Here is a 19,200-nt window from a genome sequence, read left to right on the forward strand (position 1 = left end):
ATATATATATATATATATATATATATATATATATTTATATATATATAAAATAAATATATATAATAAAATTAAATTAAATTAAAATTATATATATGTATATATATGTATATATATATATATATATATATATATATATATATATATATAAAATAAAATTTCCAAGTGCACATTCCTTACTACATGAGATCTTTTCTTGAAATTCTTATGTATTTATCTGAGAGGGAGAGAAAGAGGCAGAGGGAGAGAGAGAGAGTGGGTGCACCAGGGCCTCCAGCCGCTGCAAACAAACTCCAGACACATGCACTACCTTGTGCATCTGGCTTATGTGGGTCCTTGGGAATCGAACCTGGGTCCTTTGGCTTTGCAGGCAAATGCCTTAACCACTAATCCATCTCTCCAGCCCACTACATGAGTTTTCAACGTAGGTGTTTTTAAATGCATGCTATTACCTCCTTCCGTACAGCAAATACATCATCATTCTAGTTTCTCCATAAACTAGAACAGGCCTCATTTCCGGCATTGCCTGGCAGTGTTTCACTTCATAGCCTTAACTTTTGTCAAAAAATCACCAGCTGTTCTACTCATTCTTGTTAAACTAACAGCATCACCTTTCCTCTTATTTCCCAGTTTCTCCCTCCGCTTGAACAACAACCCCTTGCATCGCTTTTGAAAATGTTTGATGACGTACTCATCGTTATGATTGAGATCAACCTGTGCTGGTTTGATTGCAAACCCTCCTCATTGCCTCACATGTCTGTGATGAAGCCTTGTACAGAGTCTCCAGCTGGTGGCACCTTTGGTTAATGGAGTCTTGCCTTGAGGACGTGTGTTACTGGGGACTGGACTGGCCTTGAGATTTTATAATCCAGTGCCCCTTGCTGGTGCTAGATAGTTCACTCTCTCCTTCTTGTCTGCTGCTATGTGATGGTATGAGCGGGCTTCCTGCTCCTGTGATGGTTTCCCTGCCATAATAAAACCTCCTCTCAAAACTGGAAGCTGACATAAACCATTTCCTTTCATAAGATGTTTCTGGCTGGGCATATTATACAGCAATAAGAAAATAACTGGCACTCCCATCCCGAAGGCTCATGCTTGAAGTCTTGATCCCTAGTTGGTAGATTATTAAGAGATGGTTGGACTCTGAGATTCCTGACCTAATGGATGGATTCATCCACTGATGGATGCATAATTGTATGCCACTGGGCTGGAGGGATGGTTTGGCAGTCAAGGTGTTTGCCTGCAAAGCCAAAGGACCCAGGTTCGGTTCCCCAGGACCCATGTTAGCCACAAGGGGGTGCACGCATCTTGAGTTCATTTGCAATGGCTGAAGGCCCTGGTGCACCCGTTTTTTTTCTCTCTCTCTCCCTCCCTCTTTCTCTGTCAAATAAATATTTTAAAAAATAATTGGGCGGCATTGTTTGGAGACGATAGAAACTTTCGGAAGTGGGGCACAGGTAGAGGAAGTAGTGGGTGGCAGGGTGTCCTTGGGAACAACATCTCTTCACTGGACTCTGGCCCCTCTCTGCTTCATAGTTGACATGAAGGGGAGCAGCTCTGCACCTCCATATCTTCCACCATGACACTCCAGCTCACCGTAGGCCCACAAACAACAGAGCCAGCAAACCCCAGATTGCAACCTCTGAAACTGGGAGCCAAAGTGTCTCTCCTTTAAGATATTTTTCTCTGACTTTTTTTTTTTGCAGTGATGCCAAACTGACAAACCCAATAAAGAGAGGTAGAGTCACAGCTGTGATAGTGATGCCAAGAAGTCTTTGGAACTGGTTTGGGGGGAGGGGAATATTTGGAGAAACCACAGGACAAAATTTAGAAGGCAGAGCTTAATGGGTGACTGTGAAAGAAGATTAAAAGACCAGGACAGGGCTGGAGAGATGGCTTAGCAGTTACGGTGCTTGCCTGCAAAACATAAGAACTCATGTTCCAATCTCCAGGTCCCATGTAGCTACACACACAGTGATGCAAGCATGCCAGGTCACATGTGCATAGGGGACCCTCGTGCCTACAGTTCATCCACAGCAACTGAAAAGCCCTGGGGTGCCCATTCTCCTCTCTCTCAAAAATAAAAATAATTTTGAGAGCCAGACGTGGTGGCGCACGCCTTTAATCACAGCACTCGGGAGGTCGAGGCAGGAGGATTGCCATGAGTTCAAGGCCACCCTGAAACTACATAGTGAATTCCAGGTCAGCATGGACCAGAGTGAGACCCTACCTCAAAAAAACAAAAAATAAAAATAATTTTAAAAAAGTCCAGGACACTAGAGATACAGAGTAGATCCTAGGACCCTGGGGATGCAGTGCAGACCCCAGGACACTGGAGATGCAGTGCAGACCCCACAACACTGGGGAGGCCCTGACTGTTAACCATCTGCTGAGAAATACTTCAGGCAGTGAACAGAAGAGCTAGCCTAGAAGAAAGGCTACATGGGTAGCATCCCACAAGACCCTAGAAATGTGGCTGCCCAAGAGCTTGCACCTCACTTCATGCCAACAGGTGACCTAGATTCCAGCCAGGATTTGATGTTCATCCTATATGATTGGGTCTTGCTTTGGTCTCGGCCCTTCTTTCTGTGCCCCTATTCCTCAATTTTGGAATGGAACTATTTACTCTAAACCATTATATCTCAGAAGTGTTTTTCTTTTCTCTCTCTCTCTCTCTCTCTTTTTTTTTTTAACAGGGCTACGACATAAATACTGGTTGACATTTAGCACCACCATGTTTTGGGGGGGGGCAGGTTTCGAGGTAGGGTTTCACTCTAGCCCAGGCTGACCTGGAATTCACTATGGAGTCTCAGGGTGGACTCAAACTCATGGCAATCCTCCTACCTCTGCCTCCCGACTCCAGCATCTTTTTGATTGACAGTGTTGCAACTGTTCAATCTAAGCACATCATAAAAGAAAACAAGGAAGAAGAAATAACTTGGCATTGTATTCTGGGTAAGTTTGGCCATGTAACTAAAAATAGTAGGTAAATTATTATGGGTTGTATGTTCATTATATCAGAGCATATTAATTATGAGTTTTTGTTTGTTTTTATGTATTTGAGAGCAACAGACAGAAAGAGAAAGAGGCAGAGAGAGAGAGAGAATGGGCGTACCAGATCCTCCAGTCACTGCAAATGAACTCAAGATGCATGTGCCCCTTTGTGCTTCTGGCTAACGTGGATCCTAGGGAATCAAGCCTCGAACTGGAGTCCTTAGGCTTCACAGGCAAGCGCTTAACTGCTAAGCCATCTCTCCAGCCCTGATTATGAATTTTTTGCTTGAATTTTAATTACTAAAACTAGAAAATGAATCTCCCAATAAAATAAATTAGCATTACATAATTAAACATTTTAAATTCCATAAATTCTGAGATAAAAATTCTAGATTTACCACTGCTTTGTGGTGGGTGGGTCTAGGTGTCATCATTGTGTTGAGTGACAGAAGTCTAGAAAAACCACTGGCTGTTTTTAGACATCTGACAAATGTCACTGCCTACTGTTAATTATTTAATAAGGCCCTCCCTTCATACCTGGGGAGGAAACCTCTGTAATAGAGCAACATTTCTCTTGCTGCTAACGAAATTACTGATTAACAAAGTCAGAGGAAAACTTCACGGGGTTTCCATGGCCACCTTGGTGTGTACTAGTGGCGTGAAATACGCCTGTGCTGGGTAGAGGTTAGTAACAGCAGCTCATTCAAGAACGGCAGCCAGGGCTGGAGAGATGGCTTAGTGGTTAAGTGCTTGCCTATGAAGCCTAAGGACCCCGGTTCGAGGCTCGATTCCCCAGGACCCAAGTTAGCAAGATGCACAAGGGGGCGCACGCGTCTGGAGTTCGTTTGCAGAGGCTGGAAGCCCTGGCGCGCCCATTCTCTCTCTCTCCCTCTATCTGTCTTTCTCTCTGTGTCTGTCGCTCTCAAATAAATAAATAAATAATTTTAAAAAAAAGAAAGAACGGCAGCCAAACTCTTCACTGCTTCATCGTGTAGGAAGCTGGGCTCGCGTATATACGTGTGTGGCTATGTGCTGTGCAAAGGTGACATCAGGTATCTTCCTCCATCACTCTTCACTTTATTTTTTTAAAGCTTTAATTTTTTTAATTTTTTATTTATTTATTTGAGAGAGACAGACACAGAGAGAAAGACAGATAGAGGGAGAGAGAGAGAATGGGCGCGCCAAGGCTTCCCACCTCTGCGAACGAACTCCAGATGCGTGCGCCCCCTTGTGCATCTGGCTAACATGGGACCTGGGGAACTGAGCCTCGAACCGGGGTCCTTAGGCTTCACAGGCAAGTGCTTAACCGCTAAGCCATCTCTCCAGCCCCTTCACTTTATTTTTTGAGAAAGGATCTCTCAGTGAACCAAGAGGTCACCAATTTGGCTAGACTAGCTAAGCCAGCAAGTCCCAGGCATTCTCCTGCCTCCACCTCCCCAACACTGAGATTACAGGTGCAATTTAGCCATCTACCTTCCCAGAATAAACATGTTCTGCTAATAATGAATAAATAAATGAATATTGGGCTTCAGTATAACAACTTGGCACGCTGCCATGAGGCTGAAGACTGTATCTGCTCACACTCCTTTGTGAAACAAAAATAGCAATGCCCACCTGACTGAGTTTTACCGAAGAGTAGAAGGAAAGTTTGCCAAGTAGCTGGCATGTCTCTGATGTTCATCCATGATGGCTATTTTACCTGTGGAAACTATGCCCAATCAAATAGGATGGTGTGGCCATTCCATGGGCACTTTTGTTAGTGACTAAGAGGATTTAAACTTGAGTGAGGGACACAAGATAAAGGTAGTAACATAAGTAGGTACAAACAAGGTGGAGAAATACCCAAAGACAAACAAGAGGAGAAACAGACTGGCAAAAACTTCCCCACACCCTAAGTAGGATTTGCTTCTCTAGATAACTTCCCTGCTCCAACGACTGAAAGACGCAAAGATGTTTGTGCTACACAAGTGCATCTAAAATTATGTGTCTTTGACAGAACTCCATAAGATGCAGGTTCTGAAAGTCTACCACTTCCCCGTGGGAACTTTCTCTTCGTTCTCAGGAACAAAGGATATGATTCCTAAGAAGGGCTGAACAGATCCTGAGCAGGAAGTAGCAGACAATAAAAAACTGAGCACATGTGGTAGAATTTACCTGGGTGGCAGGTCGATCAGAGAAGGAGGAGGAAATCCTAAAATCCTTAAAGGACAGGATTCAAGGAGTAAGAAATTTTATCACCCATATAAAAAAAAAAAACACTATTGAAAAATTAAGGACTCTTAAATTTAACACCACGAATAGACATTATAAAGGTGAAAATGAAATCTATCAAACACTTATAGAATTAAATTCATAACCACTATCCATCTTCAGGGTCACAAAGCCCTAATTAGTCTGTAAACATGTGACTATGATGCCTCTAAATTCAACAATCATAATAATTGGCGTGATATCGCATGAGAGCTAAGAGACCGTGGTCCCCCATGCACTCACATGGACATGACAAAATTGGATTCAGTTTTGTTATAATTCATTTCCTTTTAATGACGCTGTGCCTACACTAATTGGCAAGGATGGACACTCTGAGTAAACAGTTGTCAGCTGAAACCATGTCCAGGCTTTACTTGCAAAGCCTGGAAGCCCAGGTTTGATTTCCCAATACTCACATAAAGCCAGATGCACAAAGTGGTACATAAATCTGGGGTTCATTTGTGGTAGCAAGAGGCCCTGCCACACCTATTCAGTCATTTTCTCTCTCTCTCTCTCTCTCTCTCTCCCCCTCCCTCCCTCCCTCCCTCCCTGTCTCCCTCCCTCTCAACCTCCTCCTCTCTCTCTCTCCTTTCAAATAAATAAATATATGAAAAAGTAAATATGAAAATTAAATAAATAAAAATATATATCCCTTTAATCATGAGCCAAAGTAAACCTTCCCTCAGTTTGCTTCTGTTAGGAATTTAATGAGGTATGTCTTATATATGAAGAAATGTGAGGAGCAGATAGTAACTGGGAGAAGCATTTGGTATGTAAGGCTGCTGCTGTCCGGTTCACATTGCTGGTAGAAATCACCCAACCAAGAGCAGCTTCTGGGGAAAAAAAGAGATTTATTTTGGCTTACAGGCTCGAGGGGAAGCTCCACGATGGCAGGGGAAAACGATGGCATGAGCAGAGGGTGGACATCACCCCCTGGCCCACATAAGGTGGACCACAGCAACAGGAGGGTGTGCCAAACACTGGCATGGGGAAACTGGCTATAAAGCCCCATTAGCCTGCCCCCAACAATACACTCCTTCCAGGAGGCATTAATTCCCAAATATCCATCAGCTGGGGAGCTAGCATTCACAACACCTAAGTTTATGGGGAACACCTGAATCAAACCACCACAGCAGCCAAACAAGATAATATATAGCATCTATTTGTGACTATGATTAATTAAAATTCTAGGTTCATATGATATTGACCAAAGCATGAAATACTGAAAAAACTATGTCAATCAACCACTTTCATGTTTAATCCCAACTTGATTTATGAGGAAAAAAAGAAAGACAAAATGTTAGCCCCTTAGACAAGATGTTTGGGACAGTCTTGAATGTATTTGAATGTAGAAAAGACCACTGGGGGCTGGAGAGATGGCTCAGCAGTTAAGGCGCTGGCCTGCAAAGCCTGGGGGCCCATGTTTGACTCTCCAGATCCCACGTAAGCCCGACGCACAAAGGTGAGGCAACTGCAAGGTCCCACGTGCCCACTAGGTGGCGTAGGTGTCTGGAATTCGATTGTAGTGGCTGACGCCCTGGCTCCAATTCTCTACCTCTCTCTATATATTGCTCTCGTTCTCTCTAAGAGATAAAATAAAAAGTTAAAATTGAAAAAAGAAAAGACCATTGGTACTACACCAGCACAAGCATCATAAACCAATGAATGCCCAAATATGGCTATTAGAAACATAACGAGCTAAGGCTCTTTGGTGCCATTTCAATCCCACGTATCTCCAGCACAAGTCACCCTGTGGGTGTATTTGACTTCAAGAGCTGAGTCACTGGAAATGGATAATGCAAGTGTTTTACCACCCCAAATGACTTTGCTCACTGTGACCAGTATATGAGGCACACTTCTTTTCTCATACAAAATGAAGGGATTAGGATGTAATTTTTGCTTACCTAAGCCATAGTTGCCATCACTATGGTAACACCTTACTAAATGATTTTGCCTCAGAGAGGCTTCAGGTATTATTGCCACCTACCTGTTATTTTTTTTTCCCCTAGGCTTTTCTAGGAATATATTTTAAAAGTTAGGCTCACCCACCAAAACTAAAAATATCCACAAAAGTCACCACAATTTTGCATACATAGAACTTCTTAAGGCCCAACATTAGTTTGAAGATTAGCAAGTGGTCAGTGTTCTGACTGGAAAATGGAATATGGTTTGATTCCTGGCCTCTTCCTTACGTAGACAAGTAATTTATTTTCTTGTGTAAATATAGCGAAAGACACTGTAGCAAAATCAAAGTCATATGCATGAAGGTATCTATTCCTGACATCTGTGTTCCTGCGGGGTTTATTAGAGAGCCACACCGGCCACCCCATCCAGCATGCATCTTACCACTGTTACGGGCAGATCAAAGAGTAGGAGCGCACGAAGCCAGCAGTGACATTAGTGACAGCAGGGAATAAAGAAGAAACATTTGCAAGGAAATGAGAACTCCTGTGGGCTTTTCACAGCAGTACTTCATATGTGGTTTCTCCATGTTAAAATGCAAATAGCATATATCCAGCCATACTTGATCACCATGCTATAGTCTCATTAAGTAGGTGCAATCAGATTGTGCCTACCAAAAACTTAGCCAGGCCAAATGAGCCAGCGGGTACAATAGTGGCACATCTATCATGGTGGAGATCAGCTGCCCTCTAATTGGACTGGAGGCCTGCTCCATGGGAGGGAATACATCCCTGATACTGAAAACCTAAAACAGCGGTAGTCATGAGCCCTAGGGGTGTAACGTCTGCTGCTGTCTGGCTAAATGTATATACAATGCTCATCAAACTTCCCAGGAAGCACTTCTCTTAATGTTCATACCCATATATTAATGCTACTCTCACTTTTGGTACAGAGCCTTCTCTTTGCAGATGGCAGTGACCTTGGGATGACTCAAAAGGCGTCACGGTGCTGGGAAGAAGTGACAGGAGTGCTCAGCACTGAAATATCTCTATCACACCTTCCAAGGCTCAGGGTCTATTGTGGAAAAGCTGGCAGAAAGAATGTAAGAGCCAAAGGAAGGGTAGGACTCCTTACAACGTACACAAACATACACAAAATGGCCTGGATATCCATGACCTCACAGTGCCTGACACTACCTACACAAGACCATCATAACAGGAGGAAAAGATGATGGCATCAAAATAAAAGAGAGACTGATTGAAAGGGGGAGGGGATATGATGGAGAGTAGAATTTCGAAGGGGAAAGTGGGGGGAGGGAGGGCATTACCATGGAATATTGTTTACAATCATGGAAGTTGTTAATAAAAAAATTTGAAAAAATAAATTAAATAAATAAATTTATAACATAGAAAATAAAATATACTTGTGCAGAACATGGCACTTCCAAACTATGTGTTACTACAGTTGTATAGAAAGATTTAGTAACATAAAGAAGCCTTCCAGATCAGGGGCATCCCATGATCACAGTTAAAAACAAATGTAGGGGACTGGAGAGTTGGCTTAGCAGTTAAGGTGTTACCTGTAAAGCCTAAGAGGACCCAGGTTCAATTCCCCAGTACCCACATAAGCCAGATACACAAGATGGCACATGTGTGTGGAGTTAGTTTGCAGGGGCTGAAGGCCCTGGGGTGCCCATTCTGTCTCTCTTTCTCCCCCTTTATCTCTAAAATAAATAAAACATATTTTTTTAATGTAGGGCTGGAGATATGGCTCAGCTGTTAAGGCACTTGCCTGCAAAACCTAATGACCTGGGTTTGATTCCCCAGTACCATGTAAAGCCATATGCCCAACATGGCACAGGCATCTGGAGTTTGTTTTTAGCAGTTGGAAGCCTTGGTGAGCCCATTCTCTCTGTCTCTCTTCTATCTATTTCCCTCTACTTGCAAATAAGTCAAAATATTTAAAACAACAAATGTAAATTGCCATGGTGTCACACACTTTTAATCCCAGCACTCGGGAGGCTAAGATAGGAGGATCACCATGAGTTCAAGGCCAACCTAGGGTTGCAGGGTGAGTCCCAAATGAGCCTGGTCTAGAGGGAAGCCCAACCTTGGAGAAAAAAAAAAAAAGCAAGAAAAAATAACGTATGCACTGAGGGGCTGGGAAGATGACTCAGCAATTAAGAGATCTGCCACGTAAGCATGGAGTTTGACTCCTCAGAGCCTATGTAACAAGTTGGGCATGGCAAAGAGAATTGCTGGGTCTCACACACATGCATACACCAAACATGATATAGCGGACCACACATATGCAACAAGCATGTACGGCACTGAAATCCTGAACTGCCGCCAGTTATTTATAATGACTTATTTCATTCAACATACGGGGAGGTACAAACCTTCAACTCACTTTAATCCCAGCACTCGGGAGGCAGAGGTAGGAGGATCGCCGAGAGTTCGAGGCCACCCTGAGACTACAGAGTTAATTCCAGGTCAGCCTGAGCCAGAGTGAGACCCTACCTCAAAAAAAACAAAACAACAACAACAAAAAAAAACCTTCAACTCAGTCTATGCCATAAACAGAAAAGAAAAATAGGATGGGGCTGGAGAGACGGCTCAGCTGTTAAAGGCTCTTGGTATGAAGCCTGACAGACTGGGGTTCAATTCCCCAGCACCCACATAAGACCAGATGCACGAAGTGGCACATGCATCTGGAGTTTGTTTGCATTGGCAAAAAGATCTGGCAACCCAAGCTCACTATATCTATCTGCTCCTTCTCTTTCTCAAAAAAGTATGTGTGTGTGTGTGTGTGTGTGTGTGTATGTGTGTGTGTGTATTTATATGAGGTATGTGTGTATTATAGGCCCAGGCATGCCACAACACACTTGTGGAGGTCAGAGGACAACCTTGGGGTGTCAGTTCTCAACTTTTGCCATTTTAAAAATTTATTTATTTATTATGAGAGAGAGAAAGAAAGAGTTAGATAGAAAGGATGGGTACACCAGGGTTTCTTGCCTCTGCAAGTGAACTCCAGACATATGCATCATTTTGTTCATCTGGCTTTACATGAGTACAGGGCAATTTAATTCAGGCCACCAGAGTTTGCAAGCAAATGCCTAACTTCTGAGCCATCGCTCCAGCCCAGCTTCCACTTTTTTGAAGGCAGGGTGCCTCTTGTTTTTCCGCTGTAAATTTTATACCAGCTGGTCCAAAAGCCGCTTCCTGCTGTGAAATAAGCACTTCTAATCTCTGAACCATGTCCGCTGGAATTCACTGGCGAGCCCCGCCTGGATTTGAACTCATGCCAATCCTCCTGCCTCCCAAGTGCTTAGATAACAGGGTGGTGGGAAGGGATTCTGATCAGGGAATGTTGTGTGGATGTATGGAAGTTGTCAATAAGAGTTAAAAGTTTGAAATGTGCTGGGCGTGGTGGCGCACGCCTTTAATCCCAGCACTCGGGAGGCAGAGGTAAGAGGATCACTGTGAGTTCAAGGCCACCCTGAGACTACATTGTGAATTCCAGGTCAGCCTGGACTAGAGTGAGACACTACCTCGAAAAACCAAAAAAAAAAAAAAAAAAAAGTTTGAAATGTATTCCTAGTTGAAATAATAATAACTCTTGCAAAATGGGTATGACACAGAAATTTGCAGGAAAATGAAGATAATCTTATCCCTAAGTTTCTGAGTCCCCAGCAACTTCCCCAGTCTACATTCGCAATTCTTTTCCTGCCCAACCAACATTTCTAACACACACTCAGGTAGCATGTGGGCTCACCACACTGCTGAATCTACCAGGACTCGCTTAATTCTAACTTTTCAACCTAAGAAAAACTAAATATTCCCAATGCTGTAAGGACAGCAAAGAATCCACACCTGGGAGGCAGAGGTAGGAGGATTGCCATGAGTTCAAGGCCACCCTGAGACTCCATAGTGAAGTCCAGGTCAGCCTGGGCTACAGTGAGACCCTACCTCGAAAAACCAAAAAAAAAAAAAAAAAAGGAATCCATACACATTGGCCATAGGCTTCCAAAACTTGACTCCAATAGAAAGTATCCAATTCCTCACCCCCATGTCTACATGGCCTTTAGTTTTAAAATGAGATAAATGGGTCAAATGCTTTCAGAGAACATGGTAGTTATGTTTTTAAATTTTTTTGTTTATTTTTTATTTATTTATTTGAGATCAACAGACAGAGAAAGAGGCAGATAGAGAGAGAGAGAGAATGGGCACGCCAGGGCCTCCAGCCACACTACAAACGAACTCCAGACACGTGAGCCCCTTGTGCATTTGGCTAACGTGGGTCCTGGGGAATTGAGCCTCAAACTGGGGTCCTTAGGCTTCACAGACAAGTGCTTAACCGCTAAGCCATCTCTCCAGCCCAGTGGTTATGTTTTGAATGTGAAATGACACCACCGCCCTCCTCCAGCCTCATATGATTGAACCACTGGTCTCCAGCTAATGGCACTATTTGGGGAATCTGTGGAGCCTCACTGGTCCTGCTTCCTGTCACTATGATGTGACCCACTGCAAGATCCCACCAAGCTCTGCTTCAACCACCATGCCTTCAATGTCATGAACGACTGTGTCCCCAGAAGCATGAGCCAAAGTCAACCTTTCTTCCCTTAAGATGCCTCTAGGTTAGATAGAAATATCATGTATAAACTGAAACTATCAACAGAAGGTTTGCAGAGAAGAGAAAACTGCAGGAAGAAAAACTGTTCTCTTTGGAAGACGTGTTGTTTTAAGACTTCAAAATTGATCTAATCGAGCCAGGATTGTGGCGCACACCTTTAATCCCAGCACTCAGGAGGCAGAAGTAGGAGGATCGCTGTGAATTTGAGGCCACCCTGAGACTCCATAGTGAATTCCGGGTCAGCCTGGGCTAGAGGCGAGACCCCCACCTCAGAAAAATGAATAAAAAGAAAAAAAGGAAATTGACCTAATCCACACTTATGCTGTAAGCTATGCTTACAAAAGAAATAGATTGCAAGTGTGGCCCCCATGGAGAAATGATATTTATGTGGTGACCTAAAAAAATACATGCTTAACCTTCTCCGCCACTGCCTATACAATTCATTTATAAGGCAGGTCTCATTCTGACACTAAAGAAAATCTCACACAGGCCACACACACTGCTCTGGAGATGGCTCAGCTGTTAAAGGCACTTGCTTGCAAGGTCTGATGACCCTGCTGACCCAAGCTGGACTCACCAGTGTCCACATAACGCTGAGTGCACAAAGTGGCTTGTGCATCCTGGGTTCGTTTGTACTTGCAGGAGGCTCTAAGGGTCCCATGGTCACTCTGTTTTACTCTCTCCCTCTCTCTCTCGAATAAAAAAAAATACCTTTAATTTTCCTTAATCTTTTATTTTTACTTATTTATTTATTTGAGAGAGAGAGAGAGAGAATGGGCGTGCCAGAGCCTCTAGCTGCTGCAAACGAACTCCAGACATTTGGGCCACTTTGTGCATCTGGCTTCCTTGGGTCCTGGGGAATCCAACATGGATCCTTTGGCTTTGCAGGCAAGTGCCTTTAACCACTAAGCCGGCCCTCCCCACCTTTTTTTTTTTTTTTTTTTTCTAAAAAAAGAAACAAACCTGTGGCCATTGTTCAGTTCCTACAAAAGGCTCAGGCCTGGATTGATGTCTCTAGCTTTCTTTGTTTCTCTCTTCCTGCAGCAAGCCCAAAGTTCACACGTGGGAAAGAAACTCCAGGGTGTTTCTGCCTTCTCCATCCCAGTTCCTCTCCACATCACCCTCATTTCCTCCTTTGCGGTTAAACAAGGCAGCCCTACCTGCCTCCGAACGCCGCAACAGGCAGGGGAGGATTTCACGGAGCAAGACATGCCAGCCCTGCCCGCTGGGCCGGAGCCAGTCTTCCAGTCTGGCTCTCTCTCTTGGCAGCCAGTCCTCAGGGCAATCATATCTCCTGCTGCTCACCTAACCCCAGTCTAGAACGGAGAACCATATACTTTATAACCTCTTTCTGTTGACATCTCATCCCCACACCACATGACTCAGTGAAAACCTAAGATAGCTCCAAGCCCCATCAACTAGTACCTTGATCCCTTCTAAACAGAGTTTTCTTTTCATTTCACCAGGGGGTTGGATCCAGCCATGGCCTTTTTGGATTTTTGTTTTGTTTTTAAAGTACAAGTTTCCTGTAGCCCAGGCTGGTTGCAAACTGGCCATGAGAAGATTACATTAAACTCCTGCCTCCCACTTTTTATTTAACTTATTTAATTATTTGTGAGGGGAGAGAAAGAGAGAGATTGAGAATATGGGGGCACCAGAGCCTCTTGCCACTGCAAAAGAACTACAGACATATGCGCCGCTTTATGCATCTGGCTTCAGGTGGGCACTGGAGAACCGAACCCAGGTAGTCAGGCTTTACAAGCAAGTGCCTTGACCATTCCTCTAGCCTTCCACCTGGCTTTATGCTTCCTTCTATGCAGTGTTGGGGAGGGAACCCAGGGCTTCATACAAGATAGGCAAGCACTCAGTCAACTGAGCTACCTCCCATGCCCCAGACATAACCTTTGCCTGTAAATTTCTTAAGCATGAGTCAGTCTCTTAAGCTGCAGGGAATACATATAACAATGTAGCAAACTTCTTTTTAATTATTATTACTTTTTATGAACATACTTAGTATGGATACATCATGTGTTGGTACCAACTTATCTCTCTTCCCTGTCCCCATGCTTATTGGACTTGAGTTGGGAGTAGACATAAAAATTTTTTTTTCTTTTAAAGAGAGAGAGACCAAGAGAGAGAATGGGCACACCAGGGCCTCCAGCCACTGCAAATGAACTCCAGATGCATGTGCCCCCTTGTGCATCAGGCTTATGTGGGTCCTGGGGAATGGAGCCTCGAACCAGGGTCCTTAGGTTTCACAGGCAAGTGCTTACCGTTAAGCCACCTCTCCAGCCCAAAACTTTTGTTCTGAGGTAAGCCTAACAGACTGGCCTTTGTGTGTATGTGTGTGTGTGTGTGTGTGTGTGTGTGTGTGTGTGTGTGTATGAGAAAGAGGCAGAGAAAGAGAGACAATGGGCACACCAGGGCCTCCAGCCCTGCAAACAAATTCCAGATGAATGTGCCCCCTTATGCATCTAGCTTATGTGGGTCCTGGAGAATCAAACTGGGGTACCTGGGCTTTGCAGGCAAATGTCTTAACCGCTAAGCCATCTCTCCAGCCCCCAGACTGCCTTTTATTATGAGAGAGAGCAAGAGCAGGAGCAACAGAGAGAGGGAGGGAGGGAGGGAGAGAACAGGTGCACCAGAGCCTCCAGCCACCGCAAGCATACTCCAGATGCATGAACCGCCTTGTGCGCCTGTTCAACCTTGAACATGCATGATCATCTGTGTCTGGCCTACATGGCATCTGGGGAGTCAAACGTGTATTCTTAAGCTTCTCAGGCAAGCGCCTTAATCACTAAGTCATCTCTCCAGCCCCAAACTCATTCTTGCTCATCCATTTTGCAAGTTCACTAACTGTCTACAGCAGTGTTCCCCAGACCAAGACGTGTGAGTGTTTAGAATGCTCAGAATTTGCCAAGGGGTACATAGGTATGAACAAGCTTAAGGTAATCAATTTTCAATTTCAAACATTAAAATTTTTATAAAGCCACAACGAAATGCACCCAAAGTTCAGACATCTCCCATATTGCAGAGGGCTTACCTCTCACCTCCCTAAGTGTTTCAGAGGTGCAGTCCTCCTTCTCCCGTTGTCAGAGGATTCATTTCTTCACCTCCCAGGGAAAGTCCCATGAAGCCAGGCTTCCTGCAGGCTCACCTATACACTGGTGGCCAAATACCTTACGCTTTTCCAGTAACTTTCCTACAAGGGACTTCTTCGCACATTAAAAATCATAATATCTGGTCACTTATAGGAAAAAAGATTTCACTTTCAGGAATCTAAGTTTACAGAAGTTTTCAGAAATCTAAGTTTACAGAAACAGGCATTGCCACCTAAGGACCAGGTACGAGGCAGAAGTAGATATGCTGATACAGAAAGACTCCTGGATGCTTCAGTGAGTATAGCATTATGTCACATGCATAATAATGACCTGTGCTTATGAATAGAAGAAAGGAACCTATGTTTATAATTACTGGTGACTGCATGTGTTTATACAGGTCCCGTGTGTGAAGAAAGATCTGTAATGAATTGATTCCATGCTTTTGTGTTTTCTTGCTTGTTCTTTAAAGAGGCAATGTCGCCAGGTGTGGTGACACACGCCTTTAGTCCCAGCATTCAGGAGACTGAGGTAGGAGGATCTCTGTGAGTTCAAGGCCAGTCTGAGAGTACAGAGTGAATTCCAGGACAGCCTGGGATAGTGCAAGACCCTGCCTTGAAAAAACAACAAAAAAGCTGGTCATGTCTCCATTTTGAATTTTGAGTGGAAGCCCCCCCCCCCATAGCAAGTAAGTGTCCGTTCCATGTATCCCATATAACGAATCCTCTAGAATTTCAACAGGAGGGGAAAGGGATATGTGGAGAAACAAAGGCTTGATAAAAATTTGAAAGACACGTAGAAGAAGCAGATTGAAAAGGAAAACCCTTTCAGGCCGTTGACATCACTGAGAGTCAGCTAGGAGCCCAGACCACGTGTAACTGCATAACTAGACCCCCAGATTTGCACCTCAGCACGTGTTTGAACAAGCAGCAGTAATTCCAAACAAACTCTGCACTAAATAGACCTGTTGTGGGTGTCAGCAAAGGACAGGCCAGATGATGAAAGAACAAATCCAAAAGACCCTGAGTTCACAACTAAGTATCCGATATACTTTACATTTCCCCAAGCAAAAGTGATTACATCGAGACCCACTGTGACCCAAATAGATGAAGGACTTTACCTTAGCATTCTCCACCCTCTGTACTGACTGTGGTTTCTATTCCAGAAGGCTATGGAAGTTTCTAAGAATCACATATCAAGTCATCAGGAGGAGAAGCAGGAGTCTCTTGGTCCTCAAGGCAACAAGAGATGTAAATAAAGGGGTCTTTGTTTATATAAGTCCTAATCCTTTGGTTAAGTTTCCTTGGCTCTTCAGAGCTGCACAAAGCAGGTTATAATCTCGGAAACTGGTTCCAGGACTGGCCAGTTGGAGTCCAGGCTCCCCTTACTGCTTTGTTTTGTTTTGTTTAGAAAAGTTAACTCCTAAGTGGCCTTGGCTGCAATGGCACCATCTTATCAAAGACCACAGAACATTCTGTCACTGTCGTACAACTGCTGGTTCTCAGGGTTTTGTGATTTTTTGTTGTTGTTGTTGCTGTTGTTCTTTTCTTTTGTGATTAAGAAGGCTCTTAGAGTACCTCCAAAAGTGTGTCCACTTCAAAAATTCAGATGTGTATACATTGGACAAGGTCATACTTCAGTATAGCAAGAGAATGTAAGATAAGCTAATATTGACAAAAATATGCATGAAATTGAGTGGATGTAGATGCAGATTTCCTAGGATGCTACTAGTGAATGGATTTGAATAGCAGACTGATATGAGAAAACCAAATTGAAGGGCTGAGGAGATGGTTCAGTGGGAAAAGTGCCCACGCTGCAAGGATGACAACCCGATATCTATCCCCAGTACCCACTCAAAAATCCTAGGCGTGGTTCCCACACAATCACATGAGCAAGGGTATAATCTCAGCACTGAGGAAGCAGAGACCTGTGGATGCCTGGAGCTCTCTGGTCAACCAATCTAGACTCTTGGTGAGTTCCAGGTCAGTGAGAGGTGGAGGACATTTCGGGGAATAGCATTCAAGGTTGTTCTCTGGCATACAAACACATGCACACAAGTACACACACACATATGCACACACACACACACAGAAAAAAAATAAAACCAAATTGTACAGGTTATCCATTCAACAATTTTCTCACTGGAATACTGAAAGGTTTGTGTCAGGCAGTGAGGCAGGCATGCCCAGGAGAAGTTAAGGATGGAATGAAAATGGCAGATGAATGGACACCTTAAAGGAGGAAATGTGGTGATGTTACATAAAAGCATTTTCTCATCCCAATTCTAGCCACAAATACTTGTAGTTTTGGGCAAGATAACTAGTCTCTGTTTTTTTTTTTAAGAGGGAGACAAAGAAAGAGAGACAGAGAAAGAGGGAGAGAATTGGCACACCAGGGCCTCAGCCACTGAAATAGAACTCCAGACATTTGTGCCACACCTAGCAGGCACAGCTCTTAGAACCTTCAGAACCTTGGAGGGCCATACTCCAGAAAATAAATAAATAAATAAAGGATGGCAGCTCTCATATAAACCATTCTTTCTCAAAAGAAGCTGTGAGGCTGGAGAAATGGCCCAGCAGTCAAGGGCACTTGCAGGCAAGGCCTGCGGACCCACATTCGGTTCCCCAGTACACATACAAAGCCAGAAGCACAGAATGGGGTGCACGTGTCTGGAATTTGATTGCTAGGACAGGAGGTCCTAGCATCTCGCTATCTCCCATCTCTCTCTCCTCTCGCAAATAAATAATGAGCAAAAGTATTTAAAAAAAAAAAAAGATGGGCTGGAGAGATGGCTTAGTGGTTAAGCGCTTGCCTGTGAAGCCTAAGGACCCCGGTTCGAGGCTCGGTTCCCCAGGTCCCACGTTAGCCAGATGCACAAGGGGGCGCATGCGTCTGGAGTTCGTTTGCAGAGGCTGGAGGTCCTGGCGCGCCCATTCTCTCTCTCTCTCTCCCTCTATCTGTCTTTCTCTGTCTGTCGCTCTCAAATAAATTAAAAAAAGAAAGAAAGAAAGAAAGAAAGAAAGAAAGAAAGAAAGAAAGAAAGAAAGAAAGAAAGAGCTGGGCGTGGTGGTGCACGCCTTTAACCCCAGCCCTAGGGAGGCAGAGGTAGGAGGAGTGCTGTGAGTTCAAGGCCACCCAGAGACTACAGAGTGAATTCCAGGTCAGCCTGGGCTAGAGTGAGACCCTACCTCAAAAAACAAACAAGAAAAAAAAAAAAAAAAAAGACCTCACAGTACTGTGGCCAATAAGAACTCTGGTTTGTATTACTTTGAAAATGAGAAGTCCCCAGAGGGTGCACAGCAGAAAAATGATGTGATTGAGTGTATGTTTTTTCTGGGAATTGCTAGCACTATGGAGAAAGGGCCATTTGGGAAAGAAGTGTGGCATGAAGGGCCAGGGGCACCTGCATGGGTCCTGGCAAGAGATCGCCTGTGACCTGGGTAAGCATGGTGGTCCTGCTAGAGAGAGATCTGTGTGGAATTAGGCTGTATTTGGGAGATATCTAAAGGATTTACTGCTAGCTGTTTTCCAGGGAACTTTCTACAGAGAAAGTGCTAGAAAATGCTGTGACAACTCCTTGGAATGGAATTTCAGCAGTTAGGATGCCAGATCTTTATTTTTAATACCGTCATTATTCTCCTAAGCTTTTTTATAAAATTATACTCCTTACATGGAGACTAGTTTGTCCCCAAAAACACACAAAAAAATAATTTGAATGGCTAACAAATGGATTGAGTAAGCATTGAGACAGTAGCTTTAAAACACCGACAATCGCCACTCAGCCATACACAATATGTTCTTCTGTTTTGTTATTTTTGGTCTGCTTCTATCAGCTAACCTCATTTAAAAAAAAAACAGAACAATGCCTCCTCTTTGAATAAACATACATCCACAGTTACCATCCCTCCTGCAACCACAGTAAAACAAAGAGGGCTTTATGATATCACTGTTGAGTCTTGTTTTGAACCAATATTCAGTACTATAGTGGTTTGACTCAGGTGCCCCCATAATCTTGTGAGTTCTGAATGCTAGGTGCCCAGATAGTGGAAATTGGAGCCTCCTAGAGGAGGCATGCAGTTCACAGTGGTTTTATGGATGTGATAGCTGGCTTCCCCTTGCCAGTGTTTAGCATGCTCTCCTGTTGCTGTTGTCCACCTGAAATTAGCCAGGAGGTGATGTCCAGCCTCTGCCCATTCCATGGTTTTTCCTCCTACCACCATGGAGTTTCCCCTTGAGCCTATAAGCCAAAATAAATCTTTTTGATTTTCCCACAAGCTGCTTTTAGTTAGGTGCTTTTGGCCAGTAATAGAAGGTATTTGCAGCTAGG

At 43.9% G+C, this 19,200-nt stretch overlaps 1 protein-coding gene across 2 annotated transcripts in view; it reads right to left on the reverse strand.

Moving 5' to 3' along the window:
- Positions 1 to 16,093, reverse strand: part of Slco1a2 (solute carrier organic anion transporter family member 1A2) — a 98,203-nt gene extending 82,110 nt beyond the window's left edge. For both annotated transcript variants that reach the window (XM_045139509.1, XM_004664415.2), the window contains exon 1: positions 15,994 to 16,093. The gene's annotated coding sequence lies outside the window, so the exon portion shown is untranslated. The remainder of the gene's footprint in view (positions 1 to 15,993) is intronic.
- Between the last annotated feature and the right edge of the window lie 3,107 nt (positions 16,094 to 19,200).

Source organism: Jaculus jaculus, chromosome 22 (assembly GCF_020740685.1).
Source record: "Jaculus jaculus isolate mJacJac1 chromosome 22, mJacJac1.mat.Y.cur, whole genome shotgun sequence".
Lineage (NCBI taxonomy): Eukaryota > Metazoa > Chordata > Mammalia > Rodentia > Dipodidae > Jaculus > Jaculus jaculus.